General features: G+C 44.4%; 1 long non-coding RNA gene across 2 annotated transcripts; it reads left to right on the forward strand.

Moving 5' to 3' along the window:
- The first annotated feature begins 844 nt into the window (after nucleotides 1–844).
- On the forward strand, nucleotides 845–13,056 carry LOC134758222 (uncharacterized). Of its 2 annotated transcripts, none has more exons than XR_010133161.1 (3): nucleotides 845–1,031; nucleotides 5,407–5,576; nucleotides 5,661–13,056. It is a non-coding gene; the product is annotated as an uncharacterized lncRNA (long non-coding RNA). The 2 variants fall into 2 exon arrangements; XR_010133160.1 differs by having other exon boundaries at nucleotides 862–1,031; nucleotides 5,705–13,056.
- Nucleotides 13,057–20,337: the final 7,281 nt, after the last annotated feature.

Raw genomic sequence — 20,337 nt, forward strand, 5'->3', positions numbered from 1 at the left:
TCTAATTATATATTGATCACATATTAAAACAATAATATTTGGGGTTTAAATTATTTATTTATTTATTTATTTTGAGATGGAGTCTTGCACTGTCACCAGGCTGGAGTGCGGTGGCACGATCTTGGATCACTGCAACCTCCGCCTCCCGGGTTCAAGCAATTTTCCTGCCTCAGCCTTCCCAGTAGATGGGACTACAGGCACACGCCACCATGCATAGCTAATTTTTTGTATTTTAGTAGAGACGGAGTTTCACCAGTTTGGCCATGATGGTCTCGATCACCTGACCACGTGATCCACATCAGCTTCCTAAAGTGCTGGGATTACAGCCGTGAGCCACTGGGCCCGGCCAATATTTTGGATACAATTGGTTAAAATTATCACAAACAATTTCACTTGCTTCTTTTTCTCAGTTTTGATGTGGCTAATAAAAAATTGAAAATTCACAAATAGCTAACATTTTATTTTTTAGAGGTTCGCTTTCCTCTTCAAATCTCGGGTATCCTACTCAAAAGACCACGGGCCAGAAAAGTTATGATATCTAAAATATTAAAGTAATTATACTGTTTCCATTTGTGAACAAGTGTGTGTCTGTGTGCATGCGCGCGCGCGCGCGTGCGTGCACAAGGTTAAAAATGAACCTTGTGCAGAGCCAGGCCTAGCACAGAGAGAAAGCCCTGACTCTAAGTGCCCGGAGGCACGAGTCTGTCACTCTTGCCTCAATTAGTATACTGTGTTTTCGCAATTTCTGTCACTCAAAGCCTGAGGGCGTGAAGCTTGGAGCCCTATCCAATCAGGCCGCTGGACTGAGAACTGCCCAATCAGGGATGCAGCCGGAGAGGAGAGGGCGGCATCCGGGATCTGGCGCGGCTTTTGCCTTTCGCTCCAGCCTGAGCTCGGTTAGGGCCTCAGCGCCCTGCTTCCACCCCTCAGGGAGGCCTCCGTGTTCGGCCTCAGCCTCCGTCGCTCTGTGACCTGTGGGTATTGGATGATTCCTAGCTGAGACTCCGCTACACCCCTGAAGTGGGGAAATGGTGAGTGTGTGGGGCAGGTCCTCCCGAGGCGACTGGGGAGGCCTCATCAGAACCGACGGGAAATGGCGGCGGCGGGACCGAGTCTGTGAAGAGAGTCCCCGCTGCCGCCGCTCAGCCCTCGGGCCTCAGTCCCCTCCGGTGAGGGACTCTGGTTCCTGCCGGTTCCCGCAGGGTGGCTCTGGCCCAGCCTGCAGCCTTCCTTGTGCAGCTCTGCGCCGCAGCCGCGCACCTTCCCTGGGCTGTGGGGTGAGGAGGAGTTCATCTGGAAGACGCCGACGCGGCGTGCGCGGTGGGCGCGTGGGAGGAGCTGTGGTCTGGGGGTCCCGTCCCTACTTGACCCTGTTCGGAATGATGTCAAGGCCCCATCAAAACATAGAGTTCATGTGAGCAAACGGGGACTCATTAATGGGACAGCGCCGACCATGGCTCGTGGTTTGGGGGCTGCTGGCGGGTCTTGAAGGAAAGGCTTTTGTGAGGTGTGTGAGGAGGCAAAGCAAATCACCCGCCCGCTCCCACTTTTCCACCAGTCCCCTTGCCCTGTGCGCCTCCTCCGCGTGGCTGTTCCGGAGTCGCATCTTTTAGAATATGCTAGTGTGGGTGCGCACAGCGCTTCGCTGAGTTCTGTGAGTAGTTCTGCCATATTATTGAACTTGAGGAGGGTGTGGGCGCCCCTGGTTTGTAGGCGGGAGTTCAGAAATGAAGACGGGTGCCCAGAGGCGGGGACCGGCGTCTGCAGGGGGGCAACTGCGAGAAGAGCGCTGAGCTTGTGAGGTCAGCGCTGACTCTGGGTGGTGTCTTTAGTGAGTTGCTGGACACCGCTTTGGGGTTGGAGCATTGACTGGTGTTGAGCAAACTCCTCACGTTTTCTGTCAGAAGAAAGACATGGCTGAGCCTGGGCTGGAGGGAGTTGCATGGTGTCTGCGGGAGGCGTGACTGGGTTCTGCACATGCGCGGTCCTGCTGGGCACTGTCTTGTTCCTCCAGGTCTCCTCCGAGGGAGAGAGGGGACTGGAAACTTAGAGGAAAGGAGTTCTGAGAAACATCCTTCCTCACACCATGCTGCCAGCCCCCACCCAATGCTAACCCACTCCTGAGCCCACCCACTGGGCATTGGCATGGCCACACTCCTTCCAGGATAGGGTTCTACCCTCAGAAATTGTGCCCAATGGCAGCTTTGCTCCTACAGTTTTCTCCCAAGAACACACAAAGTGCCCAGAAGACTCCTGGCTCATCTCAACCCCAGATCTGTAGCAGGAATCTGCTTTCTTCACCACCCAGTCTTCTAGACCACCTGATCCTAATCTCCTCTGCCCTTATGGACTCAGGAATCAGTCAGAGTGTAGCCCTGCGTCGGCCTGCACTTGTAGTACAAACCAGTGCTTTAGTCAGTCCTGCCTTGCCCCCACCCAAGGCTCTTGATGGCACCTTCCTCTCTTCTGCTCTTTCCTTCCCCACAAATCCTCTTTCCTTCCCCACAAATCCTCTTTCCTGTGTTCACAGTGTGCCCAAGTCCATCCCTCAGGTGCCTACAAGAATTCAGACGTTAGTAAGTTCAAGACCATGCCTTTAGAACAGGCTGTTGTAGGACCAAATACAAATTAGAAGCTTAATGCTTTCTCTTTAGAGTGTGGGAAGAAGTTTTGCTCTTCTCCCTTTTCTTAAAGCATTTAATTTGAAAACTTTTATATTTAAATATTTTCTCTGCTTCTTTGAAAAATATATAAATCATTTTTATCAGTTAACTAGGTCATTTGTCTTTTTCGACTGAAAATTGTCTTTATCTAGGACCTGGAAACTATTGTCTTGAAATGTAAATCGCAAGAGTCTATACACCCTATGCCACAGTTTTTGTAGGAAAGTAGGGGGCTGCCTTCAGCAGGTACCTGGCTCAGCATTTCAAAACTACGTCTTACCATGAAGATGTGGGAAGTTTTTTTGTTGCTGTTGAATGTTACCAATTAGAAAACCCTGCTGAGACTACAGGCGCCCAGGTGACCTCTCAAATTACTAGGTGACATAAACTGTGTATGACAAATGATGCTGTCATGTCTTGTACTTGAGAACTAATTACGGTGATGTTCTTTCTGTATTTGCAATCTATTAGTTGATTGCCTGTGATGCATATCATAGTTTGGTATAATTACATAACAGAACATTTTCTTGCTGTTCTGTTATTGTGGAGAGTATTTTAGGATTGGAGATGATTTTGCTTTTAGTTATAGTTACCACACTGTTCAGAATTACCAGATTTATACATAAAGTGCCCACTAGGCCTCACTTGAGAGAAAACCTTTTTTCTAAGGATTCCAGTCACAATCCACAATTTTGTGGCAAAGTGCACAAAGTGTAGCAAAGTGCTCCTCAAAGCTGCAAAAAAAAAAACAGCCGGGTGCAGTGGCTCACACCTTTAATCCCAGCACTTTGGGAGGCTGAGGTGGGCAGATCACGAGGTCAGGAGATTGAGGCCATCCTGGCTAGTACCATGAAACCCTGCCTCTACTAAAAATACAAAAAATTAGCTGGGTGTGGTTGCAGGCACCTGTAGTCTCAGCTACTGGGGAGGCTGAGACAGGAGAATGGCATGAACCCGGGAGGCAGAGACTGCAGTGAGCCAAGGTCACGAGACTGCACTCCAGCCTGGGCAAGTGCTGGTGAGAGTGAGACACCATCTCAAAAAAAAAAAAAACCTCTCTATTTGGGATCTCTATTTGGGAACAGTCACTTCTAAAGCAGTTAGACTAGATTTCTACAAAAATAACTTTTCAGGACAGCAATCGGTTATTCCATTTCTTTTAGCGGTCCTGGCATCTTCAGATCTGACACTGGTTCAGACATCATGGGGTCCATAAACCCAACCAGGATCACATAAGTGCATTAATTAAACCAGAGAACTTCAATTCTCTCTCTTCTCCCCTTGCCCAAATGCCCACAAATGTGCATAGCTTACCAGCCTTCCAAGACCTAAATGTGCAGTTCCAAATTCTGAATTAATATCCTGGGATTTGAGAGAAAAACGGCACTTTTGTCTGAGAAATACAAGTTCTTTTAATTATCAGACCCAGAGATTTGTTAAAATGAGACCGAAGTCCTACTTTTCCCCGCGTTGAACTATTTATTTTTTGAAATTCCTTGCTATTGCTACCAGTGGCTATAAATTAACCTAATAATACCACAATGGACACTATAATGCACACCCTATGGCTTAACAATATATATAGTCAGACACTAACCAGTGTTACTTCTATAAACCAATAGGAATGTCTGAGAACTTTCTATCAGTCCCCTCTCTGCCTTCTTTTTTGCCTTTAAAAATACACTTGTAACTGCTTCTAATTGGAGTGTATGTTCAGGGCAGCTTTATACTCCGGGCTTGCAATCTTCAAGCTTTGGCCCAAATAAACTCTCTAGTTATGTTTACCCCAGCTTTTTCCTTTTAGGTCAAAATATTCTTCAGAATGTGTTGAAGGAGCCTCCATGAGAGGATCTCTCTGGTTTTACTCTGTTTGCTGTAATCCCCAAGAATGCAGAGGCACATTGATTCTGAGAGGAGAGACCCTCTCATATTGTTTTATATTGTTTTATACTCAGTAAAAACAACAAGGAAGTGAAATCAAAGACAGGCAGCCCGGCGCCAGGCCTGGGCCTGCCTGGCCTAAACCCAGTAGTTAAAAATCAACTTATGAATTAGAAGCCGATGTTATTCATAGATTCCAGACATTGTATAGAAGAACATTGTGAAACTCCCTGCCCTGTTCTGTTTCTTCCTGATCACCAGTGCATGCAGCCCCTGTCACATACCCCTTGCTTGCTCAAATCAATCACGACCCTTTCATGTGAAATCTTTGGTGTTGTGAACCCTTAAAAGGGACAGAAATTGTGCACTCAGGAAGCTCGGATTTTGAGACAGTAGCTGGCTGATGCTCCCAGCTGAATAAAGCCCTTACTTCTACAACTCGGTGTCCGAGAGATTTTGTCTGTGGCTCGTCCTGCCACAATTCCACCTAGAATCTGCACATAAAAGCTGGCTTCTGCCTAGGATTCACAACATAGTGCCAGACTTTGGGTTGAAGACATACAGAAAACTCACAGAAGGCATTTTCTGCATCATGAGAGGTCAACATAGACATCTTAAACCACACTTTCAGAGTGGAGCCCTTTGAGTTTTCCAGGTCTTGTCTAGTCACCTGGTACAACTATGTGAGAGGCTTCTGGTGTGAACAGAATCCTGTGGCAGAATCTGTAAGTGTAAACAAGCACCTTAGCAGTGGGAGGTCAGGGCCACAAAATATCCAGAGCCATAATCACAACCATAATCACTAGTCTGCCATCCTGTATACTGTGGTACTGGAGTACTTTTATCTTTCCTCTTGTCTCAGAGTTAGCTGATCAGGGACAGTGCATATGACATCTGGATCCAGGATCTGCAGCTCTACCAGGGCAGTTCTGTTTTCCGTTTGCACTCCACAAAGTCAGCCTGAGTCTCTCCTGCCTGGATCACTATGGGGGCTTCAGCCCAGGGTCACTGAGGACACTCTCACCAGCATCAGTGAGTTATTTGAGACATTTGAGGATGTCCTGTGCAAACTGGGGTCAGTCTGACAACAAAGTCTAATTCTGGTTCCATTTTCAGAGAAAGAGAAATGACTCATCCAGGGTTTGTTCCTCCCCTCACAGAAAGAATCTCCTTGGTTCATAACAGATAAGAGTTGTTCCAGTTTTTTTGGTTCTTTGGTGAAAATGAGGAGATCTAGAGACTCAAACTGATCAGTAAGTAATTGCTTCTATTTCTTATGGTAATTAGAAAAAGAAATGAACCAGTCATGGTCCCTACCATCAAGTAACCTGCAGTCTGGAGCACAAAGACGGAAACTGTACAGGAGACTTAAGCTTCATTTGGGTTACTTTTATCGTTTTGTGAGTTTTGATGCCTCCACCTGAAGGGCTATTCATGGACTGAAGAGAATTTGTTGTTGTTGTTATTATTATTTGTATTGTTTTTAGCTTGTGAATAATAAGTATTTGGCTCTTAATATAATTGGTCTAGAAAAAATAAGGATTTTGGTTAAGTTCCTTCTTATTGTATGTTGTAATATAGACAGGGAAGTGGCGAAAGTTTATTAAAATCACACAAACTCTGGGAATAAAATCTCTCTTGGTCAGGATTAGAAAAAACAAAACTGAAAATACTTAATGGCCTAGAGAGCAGAAGCCTAGGGCCCACTTTCTGTCCAAACTGTGCCCAGATCCACTCTCTGCTGAATCTTGTCCAGGTCTGACCCCACACTGAAATCTCCCACAGAACTGCTTAGAGGAGATAAGAGTTTGGGGTGGCTACTCCTACTGCCTCTCCAGAGCTGGTGCTTCCAATTTCCTGAAACACAATAGCAGATAAATTGGGAAAAGCAATATACTTTTGTGCCTTAAATTCTTTTTTATAAAATTAAAACCAGTGTTTCTAGAGACATCCAGCAATCTGTTCTCCAGCCCTATAGTTTTAGTGTTTGTTTGTTTTTCTTTACAATTTTCAAAGTAAATACAAAAATAAAAAATTCCTCTGAATTGCACTTAACACTTTCTTTCTGTTTCTCTCCCATCTATCTATATTGAACTATTCTATACATTTTTAAAAAAATCAGTCATAGGAAAACAAGAAGAAATAGAAATGCCGGGCCCTGCATTTAAATCCTGGGAATTATGGGACACTTACTACCCACCTCCCAGCATGTTATGAGAATTAACGCACATAATGTGAGCTTCCCAGCAGAGGGCTCTGTGACATACTCCTGCACACATAGTACATGCTCCATAAAGATCACATTAATGCATGTGCACATGTTTTTCAAATGCAGACTTACTCAGACATTGCCACCATCTCCAGCCTCTGTAACCTTTGAAGGGCCTGCAGAGAATGCCATGTTTCAGGATGATGATTGGTAGTCTTGTCTTCGGGTGAAAAGTATTTGTGTTGGGATAAGGGACCCTGTGTGCTGTGCCTGCTTTCTCTAGCTGAGTGTTACTATAATGGATCTAGGGGAGGAATATCAGCATTAACAGGAGACTTACTATAAGAAGCTGTATAATTCATGGACCCTTTTCAAACCTCCAGAATTTTGTTACTTACAGTAAGGCTTAGAATAGCAAATAATTTATACGGACATTGAAGTCTGAAAGCCAGTGCTTAGCTAAGTGACTCTCAGCTGAGTCTTCTAATAGTATCACATGGACTGTTTGAAGAGAAACAGCCACTTTTTCCCTCCCCACAGATCCTGTCTATTGTTCTGGATGGAAACATCCCTGTTTTTTAAATTAAAACATGATTCTACAGCGAGGCCAGGGTCAAGCATGAGGGCTTCCAGATACTTAATGAGAGGTGAGTTCACCCTTTGTTCCAGGACGTCACAGGGTCTACTCTGCTTGGTTTTCATAAGGGCAGGTCAGTGTAGCCCGTATTTCCATTGTAGCAACAGAAATTTCTGGCATGCTGTAGAAAATGAAGTAGAGATTCCTCTTCAAAGGGACTTTCCTCCCAGTCTAATTGAGAATAAATAGTAACCTCTCTTAGAAGCAAAATTTACTCAAATACCTATGCTGGTATTTTTAAATATCTGCTAACCGTAATAAAGAAATCAATATACTTTGTATTCTTAGCTCCCACATTTTAGCCTAAGATATTTGCCCTGGGATGCCTAAGCAGGTCCAAGCAAGCATTAGGTCATAGGCTGTTCCTCTTACTTATTTGGAGGTGTTTTTGGCCTTTCTCAGCATTCCACAAGTTACTTCCTCTTTTCCTTTATTCTCCTCTGCCTTCCCCTCTTTTGGAAAGTTCTAAATTGCTAGCCAGTCGGGACAAGGACAAAATGTGAGGTCCTATTCCAGCCAATGGAAACCAGACACAGCCATAGGGTGGATGCATCAGGTTATAAATGACCCTGCCTCCTTTATTTGTGTGTGATCTCATGGCAAGACTGCTAGTGAGTGGCACCCTTTCTACAGAAAGTAAATTAGCCTTGCTAAGAAGATCCTTTGTCCCAGTGTTGATTTTTGTTGACACCGAATATGCATTCCTGACACATGCTGTCCTTTTTCCTCAGAGTTATGGAATACTTTAGAGAACATTACTGTGTTGAAAGTTATTTTATCAGATAATTATAGTCAGTCCCATAAGTCAGAACCAGCTCACATAACTCATTTCTCCTGTAGTCAATTTAAGAACTCTGTCCTTAGGCCGGGCGCGGTGGCTCACGCCTGTAATCCCAGCACTTTGGGAGGCTGAGACGGGTGGATCACGAGGTCAGGAGATCGAGACCATCCTGGCTAACACGGTGAAACCCCGTCTCTACTAAAAATACAAAAAATTAGCCGGGCATGGTGGTGCGCGCCTGTAGTCCCAGCTACGCGGGAGGCTGAGGCAGGAGAATGGCGTGAACCCGGGAGGCAGAGCTTGCAGTGAGTCGAGATCGCACCACTGCACTCCAGCCTGGGCGACAGAGCGAAACTCCGTCTCAAAAAAAAAAAAAAAAAAAAAAAAAAAGAACTCTGTCCTTTGATAAATATGTGTTTTCAGGAACTCTTAACATTCAGGGATGTGGCCATAGAATTCTGCCCAGGAGAGTGGAAATGTCTGGATCCTGCCCAACAGAATTTATATAGAGATGTGATGTTGGAGAACTACAGAAACCTGGTTCCCTGGGTGAGGATAACTGTAAAATGTAATTGCTAATGCTCCCTCAGAGTTTCTGAAAAGGCTGCATTTTTTTCTCATGTTCACAAATTAGGGGTGTCTTCAGTCCCATGCTGTTAAATCTTCTAAGAATTCTCTCTTTTTTTTAGTGATCTCCCTTCAAGTTTACATGGACAGCCAATGTCCACTTTATCACTTATAAGGGGCTGCATGATCTCACTGCTGTTCCATTGCTTTTGCAGACATAGGAATATTTGTGTTATTGAGGAGCTCTATGTTAATTTATTTTTTTCAAATATTGTTTTTGCATCATGTCTAAAATATTTAAGGCAAGTAGTGGACGTATTAGGATTTGGGTCAGAAATCCCAGGAACACCAGAGACAGATGTTGCAGATTTTCTGCTTACTGATTTTTAATCCTATTGCAAATGTAATTCCACAAAAATTCTTTGCTAGCAATTTTTTCAGAACAATAAGCATTTTCCTAAATATGAAAAATGTTGATTGTACTTCAAAATGTTATTGTTTTAGTGTAAACTGAGATTTGTAATTTAAACTCTATATGTGTAAATTTTCAAGTTATAATATAGTTTAAAGCATGGGTTTCCAACCTTTTGGCTTCCCTGGGCCACATTAGAAGCAGAATTGTCTTGGGCCACACATAAAATACACTAACACTAATGATACCTGATGAGCTTTAAAAGAAAAGTTCATGGATAGTTTTTATGAAATCTACCACAACAGGTATGCAAAATATTCTTGCATTCATAGGGTTGGACACCACTTGATTAAAGTATCTACTCACCTTCTAGATTTCTTAAATGTACTGTCATAAACCAGCTTAGAACACTGCTAAGTGTATATTATTATTTCTTAATAACTATTATCTTATAATTTTAGTAAGACACCTACTGGGATTCTGTTATTGAGATCTATCTGTATCTAAAAATGTGGGTCTCATGCATATACACACCTATATAATTTATATATGTGTATTGTAAATTCTCACTTAACATTGTTGATAGGTTCATGGAAACTGTAAATGAAGCAACATATTCTTTTAAAAAAAATAATTTTAACTGGGCACGGTGACTCAAACCTGTAATCCCAGCACTTTGGGAGGCTGAGGTGGGCAAATCATGAGGTCAGGAGTGCAAGATCAGCCTGGCCAACATGGTGAAACCCCATCTCTACTAAAAATATAAAAAATTAGCTGGACATGGTGGCATGCACCTGTAATCCTAGCTACTCGGGAGGCTGAGGCAGGAGAATCGCTTGAACCCGGGAGGTGGAATTACCGTAGTTTAATTGATAGAAACAAGGGTTATGTTTGAATGCATATAACAACATTGTTTTATTTAACGATGCAGTTTTCAAGAACCTATTTTGAACATTAACTGAGGACTTACTGTACTTCTGTGTTTGTGTGACATGGATTTTTCTGATACATAAAAATGGTATAACTATATATTTAATGTGTACAATGTAATGATTTGATATGCATGTACATTGTGAAACAAAATACAGTCAAGTTGATGAACATATCTATTACCTCAAATTTTTTTTGTAGTAAGAACACTTAAGATCTACTGTCATAGGCCAGGCACGGTGGCTCATGCTTGTAATCCCAGCACTTTGGGAGGCTCAGGTGGGTGGATCACGAGGTCAGGAGTTCGAGACCAGCCTGGCCAACATGATGAAACCCTGTGTCTATTAAAAATACAAAAAATTAGCCGGGCGTGGTTGCACGCACCTGTAATCCCAGCTACTCAGGAGGCTGAGGCAGGAGAATTGCTTGAACCCAGCAGGGAGAGGTTGTAGTGAGCCAAGATCACGCCACTGCACTCCAGCCAGGGCAACAGAGTGAGACTCTGTCTCACGAAAGAAAAAAAAAAGCAAATTATAAGCATACATTACAGTATTACTAACTATAAACACAATGCTATTTGGCTAATCTAATGCTAATTTACATTACATTTCTCAGACTTGCTCAATTTATAACTAAAAATTTGTACTCTTTGAACAACATCGCCTCCTATTTCCACCCTCAGACACTAACAACCACTACTGTACACTCTGCTTCTGCCGGGCGTGGTGGCTCACACCTGTAATCCCAGCTCTCAGGGAGGCAGAGCTGGGAGGACAGCCTGAGCCCAGGAGTTTGAGACCTGCCTGGGCAATATAGCAAGACCCCATGCTCCATAAAAAGGAAGAAAAAAAAAAAGACAAAAAAATAATAAGTGTAACTACACTCTGCTTCTATGAGTTTATGTTTTTAGATTTCTCATCTAACTTAAAACAAGCAGTTTCTTTGTCTTTCTGTGTTTGGCTTATTTCATTTAGCATAATGTCCTCCAGGTCTGTCCATGTTGTAAATGGCTAGATTTCCTTCTGTTGACGGCTGAATAGTATTCTGTGTATATATACACACGCACCATATTTTGGCTATTGTAAACAACACTACAGTGAACATAGGGCTGAAGATATTTCATCAAGATAGAAATTTTATTTCCTTTGGTAGGATGCCCAGAAGTGGTATTGCTGGATTATATGGTATTTCTATTTTTATTTTTTACTGGTTTTTATGATGACTTTATTTATTTACATCTCACCAACAGCATACAGATTTCCCTTGTATGTATGTCTTCAATGGGAAAAAAAGTAACCTTTTGTCTATTTTTGAATGGGTTATTATCGTTGTTTTGCTTTGAATTCTAGAAGTTTTTTGTATGTTTTGGATATTAACTTCTTGTTAGATATATGGCTCGCAAATATTTTCCTATGTTATAGGGTTTAAAAAAATTTTTTTCTTTGCTGTGCAGAAGCTGTTCAATTTGATGCAGTCCCACTTGTTTGTATTATTTGTTGCTATGCTTTTGATCTCATATCAAAAAAGTTAATGCCAAGACCAATATCAACAAAGTTTTTTTTTTTAATATGTTTTCTTCAGGAGTTTTAAGGTTTTATGTCTTACATTTAAGTCTTTCATTTTGAGTTAATTTTGGGGTATGGTATAAGAAAATATTCTACTTTTATTCTTTCACTTGTGGATATCCAGTTTTTCTGGCACCATGTATTGACAAGACTGTATTTTCTGCATTGTATATTCTTAGTGGCCTTGTCAAAGATTAGTTGACCTTGTATTCCTGGTTTTGTTTCTGGGCTCCCTATTTTGTTCCATTGGTTTTTGTATTTGTCTTTACGCATATACCATACTCTTGATTATTATAACCTTTAAATAAAATTTGAAATTAGAGAGTATGATACCCTCGCATTGTTCTTTCTCAAAATTGCTCAGGTTATTTAAAGTTCTTTAAGGTTACACTTAAATTTTACAATTGTGTTTTCTATTACTGTGAAAAATGCAACTAAAACTTTGATAGGGATCACATTGAATCTAGAGATCATTTTGGATAATATGATACTTTGACAGTGTTAGTTATCCTAATGGAATATGTCTACATTTATTTGTGTCTACTTCAATTTCTGTCATCAATCTTATTGTATTTAATGTATAATTTTTTTATTGGTTAAATTTATTTTAATTAAGTTTCTTATTTTTGTACTATTGCAAGTGGAAATTGTTTCTTTTTTTGGAAAGTTTGTTGCTACTGTACAAAAATGCAAAAAATATTTGTATGTTGGGCCAGGTGCAGTCTCTCATTTCTGTAATCCCTGCCCTTTCAGAGTCCAAGGCAGGTGGGTCACTTGAGGACGGGAGTTTGAGATGAGTCTGGACAATGCAGTGAGACCCTGTCTCCAAAAAAGAAAAAAAAGAAAAAAAACCCCACAAGTATTTGTATGTTGATTATGTATCTTGATACTTTAATGAATGCATTTACTAGTTCAAACAATTTTTGTTGTTTTACTCTAGGGTTTTATATATATATATATATACATATATGCATGATCTTATTACCTACAAACAGTAACATTTTTACTTCTTTTCCAAGCTGGAGAGCTTTGTTCTCCTTTTCCTTGCCCAACTGTTCTGAAAGAAACTTCCAGAAATATGTTAAGGAAGCTGTGGCCCTGGAGGCAGGCCTGCAGATCTTGGCCTCAGCTGTGGACTCTGAAGCAGCCCTGTGCCTGTGCATTTGAAGAATCTAACAAGGGTTTCTATAAACTATTTTTGACAGGTAAAGATTGTCACGCGCGTCCGTGTGAAGAGAGTCCACCAACAGGCTTTGTGTGAGCAACAAGACTGTTTATTTCACCTGGGTGCGGGTGGGCTAAGTCTGAAAAAGGAGTCAGCAAAGGGTGGTGGGTTTATCATTGTTTCTTATAGGTTTGGGATAGGCATACAAAGTACCTTCTTAAGGGCAGGGGAGAATATATGTATCAGGGTGGGGCAGGAACAAATCACAATGGTGGAATGTCATCATTTAAGGCTAATTTCACTTCTTTTGTGGATCTTCAGTTGCTTCGGGCCATCTGGATGTATACATGCAGGTCACAGGGGATATGATGGCTTAGCTTGGGCTTAGAGACCCGACATTCCTGTCTTCTTATATTAATAAGAAAAGGAAAACAAAATAGTGGTGAAGTGTTGGAGCAGCAAAAAATTTTGGGGGTGGTATGGAAAGGTAGTGGGTGATGTTTCTCAGGGCTGCTTCGAACGGGATTAGGGGTGGCGTGGGAACCTACAGTGGGAGAGATTCAACCGAAGAAAGATTTTGGGTTAAGGGGTGATATTGTGGGGTAGTTAGAAGGAGCATTTCTTGTATAGAATTATTGGTCATGGCCTGGATGCGGTTTTGTATGAATTGACAAACTAAACGAAAGACACAAGGCCAAGTAAAAGAAGGAGAAAAATAGGTATTAAAGGACTAAGAATTGGGAGTACCTAGGACGTCCAATTAGAGAGTGTCCAGGGGGGTTCAACGTTATCGTTTGCTTGGTTGGTGAGTTTTGGAGCTCTATCCTTGAGTTTTTTTACGTTGTCATATACCAGGCCAGATTGATTTAGGTAAAAACAACACTCTTCATTTAAAAATATACAAAGTCCTCCTTTTTCAGCAGTGAATAAATTGAGGCCTCAGCAGTTCTGGAGGACAACTGCAGCTAAAGAGTCAATTAGGGCTTGGAGAACAGACAAAGTTTGTGATATGTCTGTAATGCTAGCAGAGAAGTCATTAGAGAGGCTGCAGAATGTTGTGACAGAGGTTAAGATGCCTGCTGTTCCAGTTCCAAGTGCACTAGTGGAGGCAGAAAGTCTTAGACCCATAAGTAAAGGGATTAGTGGGATGACTCTTTTTTTGTCATGTTGGTGTCATGAGAGGGACAGGCAGTTTTTCGTTCCCATCTGCAAACTGGATGTGGGGGGTAAGGAAGACTAGAGTACATGTGCCTGTCCAGTTGGCAGGTAGGCACATGTAGGTGAAGAGCCACATAAAAAGAAGAGACCTTGTGTCAGGCAGAACTGGAAATGTAAAGTGAAAAGGTGAGAGGGTGTACTGAAAGAGGAATCCTGCACCTAAAATCCTAGCGATCCAGCAAGGGCAGCAGCCATTAGAGGTTGTAATGGGGATTGATGGTGCAACTGTGTAGAGGGAGGGGTTTGGTTTTCATGGTGTATGAGAAAGCGCATAGTGTCTACAAGTAACCTTTCACTGCTATTCATGGGGCTGGGTATAAGCAAGCAAGAGGAGGGGCTAGGAGGAGATTCAGATGAGCAGGGGGAGGGTAGCCAAGGATGGAGTGAGATGCAGGGTAGGTGTCTTCCTAAACAATAGTGACTGCCAATGCTTTTTAGTTTGTAACGATAGAGGGCTTATCAGTAATGCAAAGTTGGAATGCTCCCATCCGTTTGGTAATGTGTGTGGCTGGGTTCTGGAGATAAAGAGTAAAGGAATATTTGGACAGTGGAAGGTTGCCTAAAGGGATTCCAGTACGCTGTTGTTGGGAGATGCATAACGGAGCGGCAACAGGGATAATTGTTTGTGTGGTTAGGGGTCCAAATATGGGTGGGGGTGGAATTGACATAAGGAGAAAGGTGCTATAAGTAGATGCAGAGAAATGTGACAGCTTGTTGGTGTGAAATGTCTGAGGAGTTCTCACCAAATCTGTCTATAAAGTAAAGAAGTTCCCCAGGTGCGTAAAGATGAGTGCTATCGAAGGAGGTTCGGAGGTGCAGGGAGATGGGAGAGGTAGCCCAATCGGCCTGTAGAGCAGGGATGGCTGTGTAAGAGCAGGAAGAAAGGGAAACACATAGCCAACAATTCTTTGCTAGAGAAGGATTGGAGGCAGTGAGGAGAGAGTGGGTGAAATTGATAGTGTGCTAGAGGCAACTTGGGAGAGGTAAAGAGTGGCATAAGAATGGGAATGACAATAAGAGTGAGTATAAAAGTAAAGAATAGAACTTCATCAGGGTGGAAGTATTGGAGGGTGCCCTGTCAGCAAAGATCATCTATCCAGTCCAAGAGGGAGTCAAGAGTGGTGGTTTGGGGATAACACCAGGAGTTATCAGCTGTGATGTCTTGGCAAAACAATGTAAACTGGCAGTGTAAACAAGAGCAGGTCATTTATGAGTAGTTGAGAATGGTGAATAGGAGTATGACTAGACAGAAGATAGCAGGGATGACAAGTTTTGGGGGTATAGTCCAAGTAGTGGGGGTGACTGCATAAAGCCCTGTTGCAAAGAGTAGGGTAAGGATGGATACACCTAATAGAATGAAGGGATGTATTAGGCTCATAAGGGGTATTATTATTCTTCAGAAATGCGAGTGAGTTTAAGGGAAGTAGGGGAGAGTACTTGTGACTTCCAGGAGGAAGAGGAGATATCAGGCTGGCTGGCTGATGGACACAGCTTTATTCTGGAATGGTGAACCCAATGGGGAGGGTCCTGCGGGTGGACGGCAGTCGGGGTACTATAGATGACTAAGTAGGGTCCGGTCCATCGAGGTGGTAGAGTTTGAGGGGTCAGAATCTTAACAAGAACTGATCGTCCAGCTAGGGTGTCTTTACATCGCTGGGAATCTGGAGTGGGCAAGAGAAGATTAGCAGCCTGGTGAATTTCATGTCTAGCCTGCTGGAGGACTGGAAGATAGTTGTCTAGAGGGCTGGTGTCTGGGACAAGGTTTGGGCCAAGTAAGAAAGGGCGTCCATATAAAAATTCAAATGGACTGTGCCCTGTAGCATCTCGAGGACAGTTTCTAATTCTGAGAAGGGCAAGAGGTAAAAGTACTGTCCACTCCTTTTTAAGTTGGAGGCTGAGTTAGGTAAGGTATGTCTTTAAAAGACCATTAGTCCATTCTGCCTTTCCTGAAGATTGAGGACGGTAAGGGGTATGAAGTTTCCACTGAATACCAAGAGTCTGAGAAACTGCTTTGGTGATTTGACTAATAAAGGCCTGTTATTGGACTGTATAGAGGTGGGAAGGCCAAACTGAGGAACTGTCTGACAAAAGGGAAGAAATGACCATGGTGGCCTTCTCAGACCCTGTGGGAAAGGCCTCTACACATCCAGTGAAAGTGTCTCCCCAGACCAAGAGGTATTTTAGTTTCCTGACTCGAGGCATGTGAGTAAAGTCAATTTGCCAGTCCTGGGCGGGGGTAAATCCCTGAGCTTGATGTGTAGGGAAGGGAGGGGGCCTGAACAATCCCTGAGGGGTAGTAGAATAGCAGATGGAACACTGAGAACTGATTTCCTTGAGGATAGAGTTCCATGATGGAATGGAAATGAGAAGTTCCAAGAGGCGGGCTAGCGGCTTGTAACCTACGTGGAAGAGGTTATGAAATGATCATGTGTCCGGAATTGGTGGGTTCTTGGTCTCACTAACTTCAAGAATGAAGCCGCAGACGCTCGCGGTGAGTGTTACAGTTCTTAAAGGCAGCGTGTCTAGAGTTTGTTCTGATATTCGGTTGTGTTTGGAGTTTCTTCCTTCTGGTGGGTTCATGGTCTCACTGGCTCAGGAGTGAAGCTGCAGACCTTCACGGTGAGTGTTACAGCTCTTAAGGTGGCACGTCTGGAGTTGTTTGTTCCTCCTGGTGGGTTCATGGTCTCGGTGGCTTCAGGAGTGAAGCTGCAGACCTTCGCGGTGAGTGTTACAGCTTATAAAGGCATTGTGGACCCAAAGAATGAGAAGCAGCAAGATTTATTGCAAAGAGCGAAAGAACAAAACTTCCACAGTTTGGAAGGGGACCCGAGCGGGTTGCCACTGCTGGCTCGGGCAGCCTGCTTTTATTCTCTTATCTGGCCCCACCCACATCCTGCTGATTGGTCCATTTTACAGAGAGCTGATTGGTCTGTTTTACAGAGAGCTGATTGGTCCATTTTGACAGAGTGCTGATTGGTGCGTTTACAATCCCTGAGCTAAACACAAAAGTTTTCCATGTCCCCACTAGATTAGCTAGATACAGAAGGTCGATTGGTGTATTTACAAACCCTGAGGTAGACACAGAGTGCTGATTGGTGCATTTACAAACCTTGAGCTAGATACAGAGTGCCGATTGGTGTATTTACAATCCCTTAGCTAGACATAAAGGTTCTCCAAGTCCCAACCAGACTCAGGAGCCCAGCTGGCTTCACCCAGTGGATCCCATGCCGGGGCTGCAGGTGGAGCTGCCTGCCAGTCCCACGCCGTGTGCCCGCACTCCTCAGCCCTTGGGTGGTCAATGGGACTGGGTGCTGTGGAGCAGGGGGCGGCGCTCATTGGGGAGGCTCGGGCCACGTAGGAGCCCATGGCTGGGGGGGTGGAGGCTCAGGCATGGTGGGCCGCAGGTCCTGAGCCCTGCTCCGCGGGGAGGAAGCTAAGGCCCAGCAAGAAGTCAAGCACAGCAGCTACTGGCCCAGGTGCTAAGCCCCTCACTGCCTGGGGCTGGCGGGGCCAGCCGGCTGCTCCAAGTGCAGGGCCCACTGAGCCCACGCCCACCCAGAACTCACACTGGCCCGCAAGTGCTGCGCGCAGCCCCAGTTCCCGCCCGCGCCTCTCCCTCCACACCTCCCAGCAAGCTGAGGGAGCCGGCTCCGGCCTTGGCCAGCCCAGAAAGGGGCTCCCACAGTGTAGCGGCGGGCCGAAGGGCTTCTCAAGTACAGCCAGAGTGGGTGCCAAGGCCGAGGAGGCACCGAGAGCAAGCGAGGGCTGCAAGGGCTGCCAGCACACTGTCACCTCTCAATGATAGAATAGAATGGGCCTTTGAGGCTGGAAGGAGACATTTTCCTTGGTCCAAGAACCATTTGCCTTGTGTGGGAAGAGATTAGATTGATAGGTGGAAGTTTCAGTGGGAGTGTAGGTGGGAGTGACCGATGAGGAGAAAAACTGGCCATAAGGGACAGAAGTTGGAATGCTAGCTGCTTCTTTAGCTACCTTATCAGCATAAGCATTGCCCTGAGCGATGTGATCTGATGCCTTTTGATGGCCCTTGCAGTGAATGACTCCAGCTTCCTTTGGAAGGAAAGTGGCTTTGAGAAGAGTTTTTATTAAAGAGGCATTAATGATGTAGGACCCTTGCATAGCGATGAAACCTCTTTCACCCCATATAACAGCATGGTGGTGCAGGATATGGAAGGCACATTTAGAGTCAGTATAAATATTGACATGTAATTCCTTGGCAAGAGTGAGGGCTCGAGTTAAGGCAAAGAGTTCAGCTTGCTGAGAGATAGTGGAGGGGGCAGAATGGTAGCCTCAATGATAGATGTGGAAGATACTATAGCATAGCCTGCCTCTGCTGTTGAGTGGCAATTAGGCCTGGTGGAACTGCCATCAATAAACCAAGTGTGATCAGGGTGAGGAACAGGAAAGAAGGAAATATGGGGAAATGGAGTGAATGTGAGGTGGATCAGAGAGATACAGTCATGGGGGTCAGGTGTGGTATCTGGAATAATGTGGGAGGCCGGATTGAAGTCTGGGCCAGGAACAATGGTATTTGTGGGAGACTCAACAAAGACTGAGTATAGCTGAAGGAGCTGGGGGGCAGAAAGTATATGTGTCAAGCGTGAGGAGGAAAATAGATTTTGAAAGTTATGGGAACAGTAGAGAGTAAGTGGAGCATAGCTTGTGATTTTGAGGGCTTCTAAAAGTATTAAAGCAGCGGCAGCCACTGCACACAGATATGAGGGTTATGCTAAAACAGTAAGGTCAAGTTGTTGGGACAGAAACGCTACAGGGCACGGTCCCAGCTCTTGTGTAAGAATTCTGACCACACATCCCTGCAGTTTGGCTGTGTGTAATGAAAAATGTTGGGATGAGTTAGGCAGAGCTATGTGGGAGCAGTTTTTAGGGCTGTTTTTTGAGGAATGGAAAGGGGAGTAGGGAAAGGATTTAGGATTTGTAGGGTCAGCTAGGTTTATCTAGAACAGAATAATGGGTTGTGGAGGGAGGTACTGAGGATAGGAGAGCATATGGGTTTGGCACCACGGGGTGGATAGGCAAGACAATTTGGTTGATAAGGTGCAGATCCTGAACTAACCTGTAAGACTTGTCTGGTTTTTGGACAGGTAAAATGGGAGAATTGTAAGGAGAGTATATAGGCTTTAAAAGGCCATGCTGTAACAGGCGAGTGATAACAGACTTTAATCCTTTTAAAGTGTGCTGTGGGATGGGACATTGGTGTTGAGCGGGGTAAGGGTGATTAGGTTTTTTTTTTTTTTGAGACAGAGTCTCGCTCTGTAGCCCAGGCTGGAGTGCAGTGGCGCGATCTCTGCTCACTACAAGTTCTGCCTCCCGGGTTCACGCCATTTTCCTGCCTCAGCCTCTTGAGTAGCTGGGACTACAGGTGCCCGCCACAACGCCTGGCTAATTTTTTGTGTTTTTAGTAGAGACGGGGTTTCATTGTGTTAGCCAGGATGATCTCGATCTGCTGACCTCGTGATCCACCCATCTCAGCCTCCCAAAGTGCTGGGATTACAGGCGTGAGCCACCGTGCCCAGCCGGGTGATTAGGTTTTAATGGGATAGCAACAGATGTGCAATCGGTTGCCAGGGAGGGAGTGGAGGTGTCCCATACTTGTGGGTTAAGGTTGGGGGTATACGAGAGGAAGACGCGAAGGAGGCTTTGGGTTGGGAAGAAGGGTGGCAATGAGATGTGGCTGTAGTCCAGGAATAATCAGGGAAGCAGATAATTTGGTTAAAATGTCTCAGTCTAATAAGGGAACTGGGCAGGTGGGGATAACTAAAAAAGAGTGCATAAAAGAATGTTGTCCAAGTTGGCACCAGAGGGGGGGGAGTTTTAAGGGGTTTCGAAGTTTGCCATTAATACCCACAATAATTATGGGGGCAAGGGAAGCAGGCCCTTGAAAAGAAGGTAATGTGGAGTGGGTAGCCCCCATATTGATTAAACAGGGGACGGACTTAACCCTCCACTGTAAGAGTTACCTGAAGCTCGGCATCTGTGATGGTCCAGGGAGCTTCTGAGGTGATCAGGCATGTCAGTCTTCAGCTACTAAGTTGAGGAAATCTGGGAAGGAGTGGTCTAAGGAACGTTGGGTTTGGTCTCCAGGGGCTTGAGGAGCGGTGGTGATGTGAGTCAGACAGTCTGACCTCCAGTGGGGGCCCACACAGACAGGGCACAGCTTAGGAGGAATCCTGGGCTACAGGCATTCTGAGGCCCAGTGGCCAGGCTTTTGGCATTTGAAGCAAGGTCCATGAGGATGTTTTGAGGGACCCCTGGGAGCTGTGGCTTGGATGT

The sequence above is a fragment of the Gorilla gorilla genome, chromosome 3 (assembly GCF_029281585.2).
Source record: "Gorilla gorilla gorilla isolate KB3781 chromosome 3, NHGRI_mGorGor1-v2.1_pri, whole genome shotgun sequence".
Lineage (NCBI taxonomy): Eukaryota > Metazoa > Chordata > Mammalia > Primates > Hominidae > Gorilla > Gorilla gorilla.